Source organism: Capra hircus, chromosome 16 (assembly GCF_001704415.2).
Source record: "Capra hircus breed San Clemente chromosome 16, ASM170441v1, whole genome shotgun sequence".
Classification (NCBI taxonomy): domain Eukaryota; kingdom Metazoa; phylum Chordata; class Mammalia; order Artiodactyla; family Bovidae; genus Capra; species Capra hircus.
The window spans coordinates 4695923-4712135 of NC_030823.1; positions in this window are offsets into that span (position 1 = coordinate 4695923).

Sequence of the window (16213 nt, forward strand, 5' to 3'; positions counted from 1 at the left end):
ATTATACAATTATTTTCCTTGACTAAAAGGCATTTTCTACTTTTCTTATTCTATTAAAATGAGCCTGAATTAGTAGACAGATTCTTTTAAAGAAAAAAAAAATGCTGATGATCCAAGAGTGTCGAGTTTCTTGGGTTAGTTGGTGACAAAGGAAGAATGCAGAATGAAGGAATAATTCTTCCTTTTGCATAAAGCACAGGTAGTGAATTAGCCCCTTATCTGTAAGACAGATCAGCTATAATTTTGTTAGAACAATCTTTTCTATTTGAAAAAATGCCCCCATGAAAGAGTGAAAGTTGTGTTAGATTGACTTAATGTCTTTTAAACTCTATAGAGATATTATAATATTAGTACAAGAAAAGATGCTATATTTCTGAAGTGAGATGTTCATATTCAAATTGTAAATCTTATTCTTTTGTAATATTAAGTTTAATTTATATTTATTTATGTCTTACATGTATATCAGAAAAAGCTCAAGGAGATATGTAAAGCGAAATTTATTTTCCCTAAGTAGAAATAACCACATTTTTGTCTCATGTAGTATTTGACATTTATTTTCTTGTGTAAATTATTCATAAATAAGGGAGCCCCTTCCTGCCTTTCATAGGAGTGCTGCCCTTTGGCCTAGTGAGAATCACTTTTAATGTGTTACTTGTTGTTGATTTACCTAAAGGCAATCACATCAGTTTCCAGATTCTTAATATGTTCTTATCATCTTGCCACTTACATGTTAAGTGTTGGAATAGACTAGAATATATACACATATAAATTTCACAATAATTATATTGTCACATTGCTTCATTGACTTTGTTGTTCAGTTCAGTTCAGTCGCTCAGTCGTGTCCGACTCTTTGCAACCCCATGAACCGCAGCACGCCAGGCCTCCCTGTCCATCACCAACTCCCGGAGTTCACTCAAACCCATGTCCATTGAGTTGGTGATGCCATCCAACCATTTCATCCTCTGTTGTCCCCTTCTCCTCCTGCCCTCAATCTTTCCCAGCATCAGAGTCTTTTCAAATGAGTCAGCTCTTCGCATCAGGTGGCCAAAGTTTTGGAGTTTCAGCTTCAACATCAGTCCTTCCAGTGAACACTCAGGACTGGTCTCCTTTAAGATGGACTGGTTGGACCTCCTTGCAGTCCAAGGGACTCTCAAGCATCTTCTCCAACACCACAGTTCAAAAGCATCAATTCTTCTGTGCTCAGCTTTCTTTATAGTCCAACTCTCACATCCATGCATGACCACTGGAAAAACCATAGCCTTAACTAGATGGAACTTTGTTGACAAAGTAATGTCTCTGCTTTTTAATGTGCTGTCTAGATTGGTCATAACTTTTCTTCCAAGGAGTAAGCGTCTTTTAATTTCATGGCTGCAGTCACCATCTGCAGTGATTTTGGAGCCCAAGAAAATAAAGTTTATCACTGTTTTCATTGTTTCCCCATCTGCTTGTTGTTAAAATGTTTTAAAATAAATTCCATAAGCATCATGACATTTCACTATAAATATTTAAATATGTATTTCCAACAATAAAGACTTTTTCCCTAACTAGCCACATCATCACAACTAACAAGATTAATAGTAATTTCCTAATAGCTTCTAATATTAGGAAATTCTTTTAGCTTCCTTAAAAGTCCTGCAAATAGGCCAATGTCTATCTACCAATTCATTCATTTGTTAAATAGGAGGACCTACTCTACCTGCCGTGACAGTCTGTGCTTCCTGGGGTAGTAGCAAGGATAATACCGATTTAGTTACTCAGAAAAATGCCTAAGAGCCTACTCCAAGCAGGTTATCATGTGCTAAGTGCTGCAGCTACCAAACGACTGCACAGTATCTACCGACTTATCTACTTAGAAGAAGACCAAAACCACATACTTATTGAGAGAAAGAATGTAAAGTTATAAGTGTTACACTTGTACAGAATATAAGGAGTACCTAAGCTGTTTTTGCTAGGTGGTGGGCTGGGATCATTCAAAGCTGTACAAACTGAGAAAGGACAAATATATGAGATTCACGTGGCAGGATTGGGGACTGCAAACAGTGTAGCAAGCTCAAAGTAGGAAAGGCTTAGAGAGAGGACTGTGGTGTGTCATATGTTTAGCGTAAAATAATAAATTCTGGATAGTTTATTTTGATGTGATTAAATTAAAAGTTGGAATCAATGGTCACAAGTTTGTAGCAAGAGTTTTAGATACTGGGAAACATTAAACTTTGACAATAAATTATACTGAGTTAGTCTTTACATCTTATTAGTTAGATAAGGGTATACGCTGAAAAGTATCTAACAACCGGTATACATGAAGAAAAGAATAATAGAAATAAGTATACTAAGTATAATGGGATTTTCCTGTATGACTTATAATTTGTACTCTGTAATCATGAAGCTGAATAGTTTTACATTTTCCCAAGGTAAGCTCTTCTATAATATTATACTTTAATTGCTAAGACTGCATTATTGCTTTTACTTTTGAGACTGGTGCTTATTTGTTGTAGGAAATTATACTTGCTCACCACAGAAAGTTGTGTTTTTATAGTATTTAATCCACAATTGCTATCAAATTTCTTGGAACATTTGAACATTAATTATTTTTGTTTTATCACAATTTGGCACTGTTTTTTCAGTCAATGCCCAAAGTGGAAATGCCTTATTTTCCACACACCCACTTTGAGTGGTCCCTTCACCCCCTTGCCTGAGTTAAAAACTGCCTCTTCTCTAAGGTTGGTGATTCCTTTGCAGCCCACTCCAGTGGTGGCTGGTTTATTTTCAGAATGCAGATTCTTCAGTGTTCAGAGGTGGTGGTGTTTTCCTTGTTTCCCCTTGCCACTACTTCCATCTCAGATCTCCCATATCTTCTTTAAAAAATAATTATTCTTTTTTACTCTGGTTGGGTAATTGACTAAAATGTAAATATTTTACCTGTAGTTTTTCCTCTCCCAATTTCAAACAGCTAGCCAAATTTCAGTCTTCCTTGCCACAGGGAACAACATGGAAGCAGAAAATTTAAAGAAGCTTAAAGACAGTTTTCTTCCTTGTTTTGTTTTTTCTCTGACATTCTGTGTTCACATCATAGACTAAGTTGTGTGAAGGAAGGTAGAATCAGAACTAGGAAGACAGAAGGTCCTTGTAAACAATGAAGAAGACAGACGTTGCTCACAATCTAAAAGTTTCCAGTCGAAGCATCCTGACAGTTTCTGGGGTGGGGAGGTAAGGGACAGGAAGTGAACCTTTTGAAGTCGGATATTTTGAAGTTAAGGTTAGCAGAATTTCTTAAAGGATTAGGTGTGCAGTTGAAAAAAAAAAAAAGGAATCAAGGATGACACCAAGATTTTTAACCTGAGCAACAGAAATGAGGAGGTTGCCACTTGCTGAGCAAGGAAAGACTTTTGTAACAGAAAGATCAGGTGTGTGTTTTTATACATGGTAAGTTTGAGATGCCTTTCAGACATCAAAGTAGACATGTGTGAATAGTCAAAAATACAAATCTGTAGCTCGGAGGAGGTGTCCACACTCGATATGTTTGGGAGTCATCAATAGGAGAACATATGTCAGGGAACCCAAGAAAGCAAAAGAAAGATTAATAGTCAACTTTTGGTTTTACAATACACAGGCTATTGGTGTGTTGTCCAAAATTCTTCCACTACAGTGGTTTTGGATAAAAGCCTGGATTGAAAGAGAAACCTGACAGACACCACATTAATCAACTGGTCAAAGGTTAACATTACCAATAATGGGACAAGTAACATGAAGTGGCTCCTGACAGATCACCTTGAGAAGAGCTCAGCATCGTTTGCATGGTAGTTCTTTTAAAAATGCTAAATTTGGATCAATTTATGAGAAAGAATCAGAGAAAAGCAGTTCAAGGAACATTCTACAAAATAGCCTGTATTCTTCCAGAGTGTCTAGGTAATGAAAATCAAATACTGCTCCCTGCCCCAAGCAAATAATAAAGTGCAAAAATCTTTGAGATAGAATAGCAAAAAGTAATAGGAAAAAAAAACAACAATGAAATCAAAAGTTAGGTCTTAATACAACTGACAAAATTCCATTTTGACTGATAAAGAATAAAGAATAAAAGGAGAAGACAAGAATTACTAGTATCATAGTATCAGAATGTATCACTATAGAGCCTGGTCATTAAAAGAAAAATAAGATAATACTAATTTCATGCCAATAAATTCAACATTATACCAATAAGCTCAACAAAAAATTAGGTAAAATGAATAAATTAGTTGAAAACACAAGTTATATAAAGTCTGACCCAATAAGAATACACAACTTGAACAGTCCTATGTTTAAAAAAAGTTTTATTTTTTTTCTTTTTTTAAAAAACATAAATTTATTTATTTTAATTGGAGCATGTATAGTATCATATGTGAAACAAATCGCCAGTTCAGGTTCGATGCATGTAAAAAAAGTTTTCAATTAGAAATCTTTCCAAAAAGAAAACTCTAGGCCCAGATGGTTTCACTGGTAAATTCTAACATTTAAGGAAGAAATTAGACCAGTTACACAAATTCTTTTAGAAAATAGAGGAAGCAAGACTATTCCTAAATTCATTTTATGAGACCAAAGACATGAGAAAAGAAAATTATGAACCAAGGGGATGAGGGCATGAAAATAGACACAAATAGCCTTAACAAAATTTTAACAAAACAAACCTAACAATATGTAAAGAATATGGTGCATCATAATCAAATCAGTTTTATCCCAGTAGTAAAAGGTTGATTTAATATCCAAAAATCAATCAGTATAATTCACCATATTAATAAAATAAAGGAAATAAATGATCAGTTCAATGGATGCAGAAGAAGTTTGAAAAAGTCCAACATCAATTCATGATAAAATCTCTCAGAAAACTAAGAAAAATTTGTTAACCTAATTAAGAGCATCTTTAACAAACCTACTTTCTGCTTTCTACCTAAGGAAAGGAAGAAAACATGGATATCTACTACTTCTATTCAGTATTTTATATGAAGTTTTAACCAGTGCCACAAGCCAAGAAAAAGAAATGAAAGTCAATGAATTGGAAAGGTAGAAGCAAAATTGTCTTCATGAGCACATAGTATGATTATGTATATAGAAAACCTCTACTAGAATAAGTGAATTTAGTAAGGTCACAGGATACGATGTTAATATACAAACAATTATAATTTTATAATTCATATACCAGTAATGAATAATCAGAAAAAGAAAATTTAAAAATCCCATTTCCAGTAGCATCCAAAACCTGAGTATTGAGAGAGACATTTTGCAAAAGTGTGAAAGAACTCTATGAAGAAAAATATAAAACTTTGCTGAAAGAAATTATACATCTAAACAAATGATATATCATTTTCATGAGTCAGAACAGTTAGGGGGATTAAAATGGAGGAAACCTTGTTCAGGTTTCATAAGCAGGAGAACAAGCCTGTGATCTTGCTTCTGACCTACCTGGACACTGCAGATTCCGTGCCTGTCCATTAGCGCAGATAGTCATGCAACACTTTAGATAAGAAAGGGAGTGGGTCTTGGAATTCTTGAGCCCCTGGAGGTCTGGCCAACTGCACCCAGGGTTTAGTGAAATCCTATGATTCACAAGATAAGCCAAATTTTACACCACTGTAAAAATGTTAAAGTAAAACCAGAGCTGCATTTGTGCATGCAAACCGATGATGATATCTGTTTGCAGCCTGGAATTATAAGTGGGAATCCCTGAAACTGCAATTTGAAGTCTCACTCATGAAGTAGACACACTGCCTGGGACCTTTTCCAAACTCAGACTCCAGATTACTGTTAACAAGGGACTTCCTAGTGTGTTGTTTAAGTCTGGATATTAGTCAGCCCAATTTGAGGATGTTTGTGCTGTTACTCTTTTTATTGTTTCTATTTTTCCTTTCTTTTAATGTTTGCATATAGAAATTAAGTTAAAGAACCCTCTATTAAATATTTAATTTATTTAGTTTGTGATTTTTTTTTTGTTTTGGTTAATAAATTCTTTGAACCTAAAATGAAAGTAAAAACTTCAACAAAACATAAATTGGTGCTATGAGCAGGATTCGTGAATAAAATGCCACTCTGCAAAAAGAAAGAAGTTCAGACTAACCAAGTTTTTATCCCTGGATGAGAAGATTTGCCTTACTGCTTGTTAGCTACTGAAAGGTACATATCACTGGATTGTGTGAGAACTGGGACCCCAAATTAAAGTGGGCCAAACCTTTACAAGTTATATGGAATGGTTGTGGCTCATGCCAATTGAGAAAGAACAAGACTGTACCTCACTGGGTCTAAGAGGCTGGATCCTCTTCTCTGCCTAGTGTAAGATATATGAAACCAAATTAAAATTGGCTGAAGAGAAATTAAAATTAAAGAAAGAGTTATGTGACTTGCAAGGATGATTGTCCATGTTACAAAGTCAAAATTGCATTTTAGCTGACTGAGTCTCCATCAGTCAGTAGCCAAAAAGGCCTCTCTGTAAAGATTGCACAAGTTAAATATGGAAAGCAGTGTGGCAAAGTTAGCAAAAAGAAAAAAAAAAAAAAAACACGGAAAGAAAAATCATCGGCAATAGCTAAAGCAGAGGTAGATCGGAACCCTAACACTTGGGATGGTAGATCAATCTCTCCAAAATCCAGGGACCTGCCCAAACTGTGAAGTTTTGGGGAATAAATAGGCTAAAGGACATAGAGAGATTTTTCCTAAGGCTAAACAAACGATAATGAAATTTACAACTCACCAGGCAAGAAGGGAGGCTCAAAAATTTCTAGGGCTATTTGGTTTCTGGCAATAGTATATTCCACATTTGAGCCAGGTATTGAGTCCACTTTAGAAAATAACTCAACATTATCTTTTAAGGAAAGAAAATGTAAGTAAGAGCTTTTCAGTTCAGTTCAGTTGCTCAGTCATGTCTGACTCTTTGCGACCCCATGGACTGCAGCACACCAGGCCTCCCTGTCCATCACCAATTTTCAGAGCTCGCTCAAACTCATGCCCACTGAGTTGGTGATGCCATCCAACCATCTCGTTTTCTGTCTTCACCTTCTCCTCCTGCCTTCAATCTTTGCTGGCATCGGGGCTTTTCCAGTGAGTCAGTTCTTCACATCAGGTGGGCAAAGTATTGGAGTTTCAGCTTCAGCATCAGTCCTTCTAATGAATATTCAGGACTGATTTCCTTTAAGATTGACTGGTTTGATCTCCTTGCAGTCCAAGGGACTCTCAAGAGTCTTCTTCAACACCACAGTTCAAAAGCATCAATTCTTCTAAACATCCAAGCATCTAAGAGCTTTTAGATAACTATTAGAATAATTATGCTTTAGGAATGTCTACTTAAAATAGTTTCTGCAAACGTTGGTAACTTAAATTGCTAGGGTTGTGTTAAATTAAGTGATGGAAGTTAATTGAATAGCTAAGCCACTCCCATATAAGATACTGAAACTCATTGCTGAACACTGGCTTCCTCTTACATTAAACCTGTCAGTGAATGTTTGGTACCATCTTGAGATGTTCTCTATAGGAAAGCAAATATGTAAAAAATCATCACTGGTATTTATGTTCACCAATCTACAGAATGTTAATATAACGGACAGTTCATTGTTGCTTAAGGGAAGTAGAATGTATGCTTTTAGTAAAGAAAGTATAAGGAATAAAATTGCATTTAGTTAAGAGAAAAAGAAGTAGGCCTTACTTCTAAGTGTCTGTTTCTGAATGGGAAAATAAAGTAATGAATATAAAAAGTGATAAGAAAGTTTTGTGAAAAGTGAACTCTGAGAAAAGAGTTTTATGCATCATACAGGTTTTTCTTGGGATGTTGTACAGCCTTTGATAACACATTTTAAGTTTCTTTACGTCTTAAAAGGGGCCTTCCTGGTGACTCAGTGGTGAAGAAAACACCTGCCAATGCAGGAGACAAGGGTTCGATCCCTGGGTTGGGAAGGTCCCCTGGAGAAGGAAATGGCAACCCACTCCAGTATTCTTGCCTGGGAAATCCCATGGACAGAGGACCCTTGCAGGCTACTGTTCTTGGGGTCACAAAAGAGTCAGACATAGTGACTAAGCCAACAACTGACAATGTCTTAAGTGATCTATATTTTCTTTTGAAATCTGTTATTATTACTTTAGCTGAGTGAATAACTATTGTTTCATAGTGACCTGTGATCCTATCTGACCAAGTTTTCTAAACCCTTCAATATTTTTAACCAACTTCATAAAATCAAATTCGAATGAAATTCTTTTGACCTCTAGTTATCTTTGGGGTGCTTCAGAGGGCTCCTGAGGCATCCCAAAGAAAGATATGAAGCTAATTAGGTTCATTTGGTAGGTTAAAGGTACATGGGAAGTATTGTTAATAAGTAATAAATCTTCTCAGGTTGTATTGTATGGTAAATGTTACTAATATGGGTATTCTGGAAATTATATAGAATTCATGAAGATCTGATATGTCTTGGTAAAATGTTATCGGTCATAATTCCAGTTACCATCTTAAAGTGTTACATGTCACAGCAGTAACCAAGTTACTTTGTCAATTGCATTGTCATCAGACTTTAAACGTGCCTTCTTAAACCCTTCTGTCATTACAGAGAGCTATGGTTTCATTCCAATGCCTTAACAAAGAAAACCCTGCCTCTTCCAGATGTATAGAAAAGACTTTTTAAAATTAAATTGAAATTTAACTAGATAAACAAGATTCTGTTATCAACAGTAAGCTAGTATCAGACTAGAATTTGGCTTTCTTTCTCAGTTAAGAGAACAAAGTTTTCTTGGAATGTGAATTTTGATAACAGACTATGCATATTTCTTCACCTTTAAGTAATTTACATTTGTTTTTAGAATCTTTTGTTACTTTGGTAAAGTAAATATTATTTCACAATGATCTATGAAGATTGTGGCACACATAGATAAAGCTCATTCTGCTTCTACAAAAAATTAACTTCTTATTGCCAGACTTCTGCTATCCTGATGTCCATAAAATATGGCAACAGTCTACTCCTAAATCAAAGAATTTAAAATGGGTAAATAATAGCTGTAAATCACACAGCTAGGGTTATGAGAAGTCCAAGATGGCTGTTTGGCTTTTCCCAGATCTCTGAAAAACCTCATTTTTTAATTTGAAGAGATAAAGCCTTCCCTGGCAGCAGGGTTAACACCCTCACAAAACACTTTTTATGCTTCACTGAATAAAAATTCTAGTTTTGTTAATTGAGATCTATGTTGACTAGGATTCACCTCCCAGATAGTTCCTCTCTCTTTGGATAGATTGTTACCCCATGAGCTGCAACCAAGGAACATACAATTATATATGTTAATTGGAGCTTATGGCAAAAGCAGCAAGGCAAAAGAATACCTTTGGGATTCTGGAGTAGGGAAATTTCCAGAGGCGAGGAGAAATTACACTACCTTTGAAAAACAGTTATTGGCTTATTATTGGGCTTTGATTGATATGGAACAATTCACTATAGATCATACTGTAATATTAAGGCCTCAAGTGACAATCATTCAATGGGTACAAATTTTCCCAGCATCTACAGGATTGGGCAAGCCCAGGAGTCCAGCAGAATAAAATTGAAATGGTATATTCAGGACTGAGCCAAATCATGGCTATATGAGTTCACTGCCTTATGTGAAAAGATTTCTGAAATTTCAACTGAAGGACTCAAGCAAGAGGTTATAATTAAACTAGTGATAACTGCGTCCCCTGTAAAATGGAGAAAGCACTTTGACACTTGAATTACACAAGAAAAATTGTATGCAGTGTTCACTGATGGATCAGCTAAATATATAGGATCCATTTGCTATTGGAAAGCAGTGGCATATAATTTGGTGACTACTAAATTGCTAACAACTACTAGGGAAAGTGAATGCAAAAAGGTTGTCTGAGGAGGCCTTACAAACAGCTGAGAAAAGAAGAGACACTAAAGGCAAAGAAGAAAAGAAAAGATATACTCATCTGGATGCAGAATTCCAAAGAATAGCAAGGAGAGATGAGAAAGCCTTCCTCAGTGGTCAATGCAAAGAAATAGAGGAAAATAATGGAGTGGTAAAGACTATAGGTCTCTACAAGAAAATTAGAGATACCAACGGAACACTTTATGCAAAGTGGGCATAATAAAGGACAGAAATGGTATGGCCCTAACAGAAGCAGAAGATATTAAGAGGTGGCAAGAATACACAGAAGAACTGTACAAAAAAGATCTGAATGACCTTGATAACCACGAAGGTGTGATCATCCACCTAGAGACAGACATCCTGAAATGTGAAGTCAAGTGGGCCTTAGGAAGCATCACTACAAACAAAGCTAGTGGAGGTGGTGGAATTCCAGTAGAACTATTTCAAATCCTAAAAGATGATGCTGTGAAAGTGCTGCACTCAATATGCCAACAAATTTGGAAAAACTCAGCAGTGGCCACAGGACTAGAAAAGGTCAGTTTTCATTCCAATACCAAAGAAAGGCAATGCCAAAGAATGTTCAAACTACCGCACAACTGCACTCATCTCACGTGCTAGCAAAGTAATCCTCAAAATTCTCCAAGTCAGGCTTCAACGTACATGAACCATGAGCTTCCAGATGTTCAAGCTGAATTTAGAAAAGACAGAAGAAGGAGAGATCAAATTGCTAACATCCATTGGATCATTAAAAAGGCAAGAGAGTTCCAGAAAAACATCTGCGTCTGTTTTATCAACTATGCCAAAACTTTGACTGTGTGGATCACAACAAACTCTGGAAAATTATTCAAGAGATGGGAATACCAGACCACCTGACCTGCCTCCTGAGAAATCTGTATGCAGGTCAAGAAGCAACAGCTAGAACTGCACATGGAACAGCAGACTGTTTCCAAATTGGGAAAGGAGTACATCAAGGCTGTATATTGTCACCCTGCTTATTTAATTTCTATGCAGAGTACATCATGTGAAATGCTGGGCTGGATGAAGCAGAAGTTGGAATCAAGATTACCAGGAGAAATATCAATAACCTCAGATATGCAGATGACACCACTGTTACAGCAGGAAGCAAAGAAGAACTAAATAGCACCTTGATGAAAGTGAGAGGAGAGTGAAAAAGTTGGTTTAAAACTCAATGTTCAGAAAACTAAGATCATGGCCCCTGGTCCCATCACTTCATGGCAAATAGATGGAAATGATGGAAACAGTGAGAGGCTTTTTTCTTGGGTTCCAAAATCACTGCAGATGGTGATTGCAGCCATGAAATTAAAAGACCCTTGTCCCTTGGAAGAAAAGCTATGACCAACCTACACAGCATACTAAAAAGCAGAGATATTACTTTGCCAACAAAGGTCAGTCTAGTCAAAGCTATGGTTTTTCCAGTAGTCATATATGGATGTGAGAGTTGGACTAGAAAGAAAACCTCACACTGAAGAATTTATGCTTTTGAACTGTCATGTTGGAGAAGACTCTTGATAGTTCCTTGGGCTGCAAGGAGATCTAACCAGTCCATCCTCAAGGAAATCAGTCCTGAATATTCTTTGGAATGACTGACGCTGAAGCTGAAACTCCAATACTTTGGCAACCTTATGCGAAGAACTGACTCATTGGAAAAGACCCTGATGCTGGGAAAGAAAGGAGGCAGGAGGAGAAGGGGATGATGGAGGATGAGATGGTTTAATGGCATCACTGACTCTATGGACATGAGTTTGAGTAAGCTCCGGGAGTCAATGATGGACAGGGAAGCCTGGCATGCTGCAGTCCATGGGGTCACAAAGAGTCAGACATGACTGAGAGACAGAACTGAACTGTGGAAGTTTAAAGTAGCTGATTTTCCAAGCTGATAATTCCATGGATTGAGGAGCCTGGCAAGTGACTGTCCATAGGGTCACACAGAGTGGGATGTGACTGAAGCAACTTAGCACACATGCACATCTATTTAACAGGTATTAAAGCAAGAGAATTTATCTGAATGACATCTATTCACAGATTCTTGATTGTAAGCCAATGAATTGGACCTGGTTTCCCATATGGCTAAAGAATAACTGACAAATTCACTCCAAGGAGCCATGTAGAAATAAGTTATGGTCTGAATTTTGGGAAATTGTTCAAACTATTAATGTTTCGGTCTTCTTGTAGATGCTCACAGTGTTCCAAATTCTACAAAACGATGGTATAACTCTATTACAGGTAAACAAACATTTTCCAAGCAGTAGAAGTTGATCCAAACTCCAGTGGCTTAAAAGGCTTGACTTTTTGGGCATACCAAAAATGTGGCTATCTGAGAGAAAAAGCAATATATGGGTGGGCTCAGAATCAAGGTATTTCTTTAACTATGGATTGCATTAAATCTGTTATTTTACAATGCCCAATTTTTTAACATATTAAACAGAAGCTTGCCACAAATAGTCAAAGGACAATTGACATGTGACAAGCTGCCTGGGCACATATGGCAAATTAATTATATCCGTTCATTGATTTGAGATAAAAGATGCCAATACATATGTACTGCTGTGGACACCTATTCTGGATATTTAGTGGCCATTCCCTTTGGGAAATTTAATCAGACTAATATAATTAATTTATATTATGTTTTTCTACTTCAAAGTCAACATAGCAGTGGATCACATTTTAAAGTTAAATTAATACAAGAATTTGCTCAGAAACATAATATATAATGGATTTTTCATATTTCTTATTATTATCAAGCTGCTGACTTGATTGAAAGTATGAGTAATTTGCATAAACAGAAGTTAATTAAACGTGGAGAGGGCTCTTACAAAAACTGAAAGACTAACTTTATTACTGTCCTCACATTTTATATAATAGACCAATAGGAGAATCAGAAACTCCTTTGAGAATGACTATTACAAACTTACAAATTCATAAAATAGACTTCCAACCTGAAATAGTTGAGTATTGGGAAATCAGTCTAGGAGAACCAGCTCCTTTCTGAGCTACTCCTGAGGCTTCTGAACTGGATTTGTACTCTATATCTGAATATAGATTTACTAAAAGATTGGTATGTATTATTTCAAGTATTGGAGTTAAGATGTCTCCTGGACACCTTGGATTAATTAGAGAACATTCTAGTTTAGCTTTAAAAGGTGTCTCTGTTTATGGGGGAGTTATAGACCCAAACTGCCAAGGAGAAATATGAGTAATTTTACAAAAGGAAAAAAAAGGATGATCTATTTATCAATAGACATGATTTGTTATTGTTCAGTCACTAAATTGTGTCCAATTCTTTGCAACTCTATGTTCTGTAACCTGTGAGGATCCTCTGTCCATGGGATTTCCCAGGTAAGAATATGAGAGTGGGTTGCCATTTCCTTCTCCAGTGTATCTTCCTGACCCAGGGATCGAACCCACGTCTCCTGCATTGGCAAGCAGATTCTTTACTGCTGAGCAACAAAGGAAGCTTCAGTAAACAGGATGGAATTACTGAATTGCTGATTCTTCCATGTGTAATTGTCAAAGCATGAAAAAGAATATCTCCCATCTTACTAAGAGTGAGGAGTGATGGCCAGTTTGGGTCCATAAGTGAAATGCTTGCAATTGGAGCTAAAGTCTGGGTGAAGCAACCTAACAGCCTTCCCATGCCTGCTGATATGATTATGCAGGGGAAAGATAATACCATGTTAGTTATAATCCCCTGACAGGAAAAAATGGAAATACTTATCATTAAGCCAGTGTTATTTTCATGAATAGATTATTCTTGAAAGCCTGATTGTAATGTGGATTGTCATTCATGCCTTGACATTCATGGATATGCCAATTAAAAGAAAAATATGAAGAAAGCAATTAAGGAATTTTCAGCTGGAGGAACATGAGCCAGACCCAAACTCAGGATAACTTCACCTGCCCTGCAAACAAGGCCTGTTTTTTCTGACCTTTGCCCTTCTATAGACAAAAATTTATCTGTCTGCTAGATTTCTCAGCACTGGTAAAGATATAGCTCAAGCCTTGAACACAAGTATTATGAGCCAATTTTGTGTGTTAATTTAATAATCATACTCACTTACTGGTAGACTGTGACAAAGCTCTCAAGGGACTGCTATATGGATCAACTTCTTTCATTTGTGAACCCTACTTATGGGAGAACTCCATGAGTATCTCCTCTTAATCCTTTAATGTGTTTTTTTGAAATTGCTCCTCAATTTGTGTGGGTGATAACCAATGGTTGTAGAAACTAATACATATTAGTTAGGAATCCCTTTTTTTCCAGAAGCCTAACACATTTTATCATTTATATTGGAAAGGGACCACATATTACTTTCCCCCCATGAGAACTCAAGTATTGTGACCCAAATGTCATTCCCTACTCTTTCCGTTCCAAATTTTAGCTTCCCCTGGTGTTGGGAGAAGACTCTTGAGAATCCCTTGGACTGCAAGGAGATCCAACCAGTCCATTCTGAAGGAGATCAGCCCTGGGATTTCTTTGGAGGGAATGATGCTGAGGCTGAAACTCCAATACTTTGGCCACCTCATGCGAAGAGTTGACTCATTGGAAAAGACTCTGATGCTGGGAGGGATTGGGGGCAGGAGGAGAAGGGGACAACAGAGGATGAGATGGCTCTATGGCATCACTGACTCAATGGACTCGAGTCTGAGTGAACTCTGGGAATTGGTTATGGACAGGGAGGCCTAGCGTGCTGCGATTCATGGGGTCGCAAAGAGTTGGACACGACTGAGCAACTGAACTGAACTGAACTAGAACACTTATGTAAAATTTGGCAAAAAACCAGAGTTATAAATTTTCATCAGTTCAATTCAGTCACTCAGTCATGTCCGACTCCTTGTGACCATATGGACTGCAGTACACCAGGCTTCCTTGACCATCACCAACTCCTAGAGCTTGCTCAAACTGATGTCCATTGAGTCAGTGATGCCATCCAACCATCTCATCCTCTGTCATGCCCTGCTCCTCCTGCCTTCAATCTTTCCCAGCATCAGGGTCTTTTCCAATGAGCTAGTTCTTCACATCAGGTGGCCAAAATTTTGGAGCTTCAGCTTCAGCACCAGTCTTTCCAATGAATATTCAGCTTTTCTATGTGCTGTCTAGGTTTGTCATAGCCATAGCTTTTTCCCCAAGGAGCAAGTGTCTTTTAATTTCATGGCTGCAGTCACCATCGGCAGTGATTTTGGAGCCCAAGAAAATAAAGTCTTTCACTTTTTCTATTGTTTCCCCAACTATTTGCCATGAAGTGATGGGACTGGATGCCATAATCTTAGTTTTCTGAATGTTGAGTTTTAAGTCAGCTTTTTTGCTCTTCTCTTTCACTTTCATCAAGAGGCTCTTTAGTTCCTCTTCACCTTCTGCCATAAGGGTGGTGTCATCTGCATATCTGAGGTTATTGATATTTCTCCTGGCAATCTTGATTCCAGCTTGTGCTCCACATTTCACATGATGTACTCTGCATGGAAGGCGAAAAAGCAGGGTGACAATACATAGCCTTGACATACTCCGTTCCCAATCTTGAACCAACATTTTGTTCCATGTCCAGTTCTAACTGTTGTTTCTTGATCTGGATATAGATTTATCATGAGGCAGGTCAGGTGGTCTGGTATTCCCATCTCTTTCAGAATTTTCCGGAGTTTGTCATGATCCACACAGTCAAAGGCTTTGGCATAATCAATAAAGCAGAAGTAGATGTTTTTACTGAAAATCTCTTGCTTTTTCAATGATCCAACAGATGTTGACAATTTGATCCATGGTTCCTCTGCCTTTTCTAAATCCAGCTTGAACACCTGGAAATTCTCAGTTCACATACTGTTGAAACCTGGCTTGGAGAATTTTGAGGATTACTTTGCTAGCACGTGAAGTGAGTGCAGTTGTGTGGTAGTTTGAACATTCTTTGGCATTGCCTTTCTTTGGTATTGGAATGAAAACTGACCTTTTCTAGTCCTGTGGCCACTGCTGAGTTTTTCCAAATTTGTTGGCATAGTGAGTGCAGCACTTTCACACCGTCATCTTTTAGGATTTGAAATAGTTCTACTGGAATTCCACCACCTCCACTAGCTTTGTTTGTAGTGATGCTTCCTAAGGCCTACTTGACTTAACATTCCAGGATGTCTGCCTCTAGGTGAATGATCACACCTTTGTGGTTATCAGGGTCATTCAGATCTTTTTTGTACAGTTCTTCTGTGTATTCTTGCCAGCTCTTCTTAACATCTTCTCTTTCTGTTAGGGCCATACCATTTCTGTCCTTTATTGTGCCCAACTTTGCATGAAATATTCCCTTTGTATCACTAATTTCTTTGAAACTTTCATAGATAAATGTAACTGTATCCTGATAGG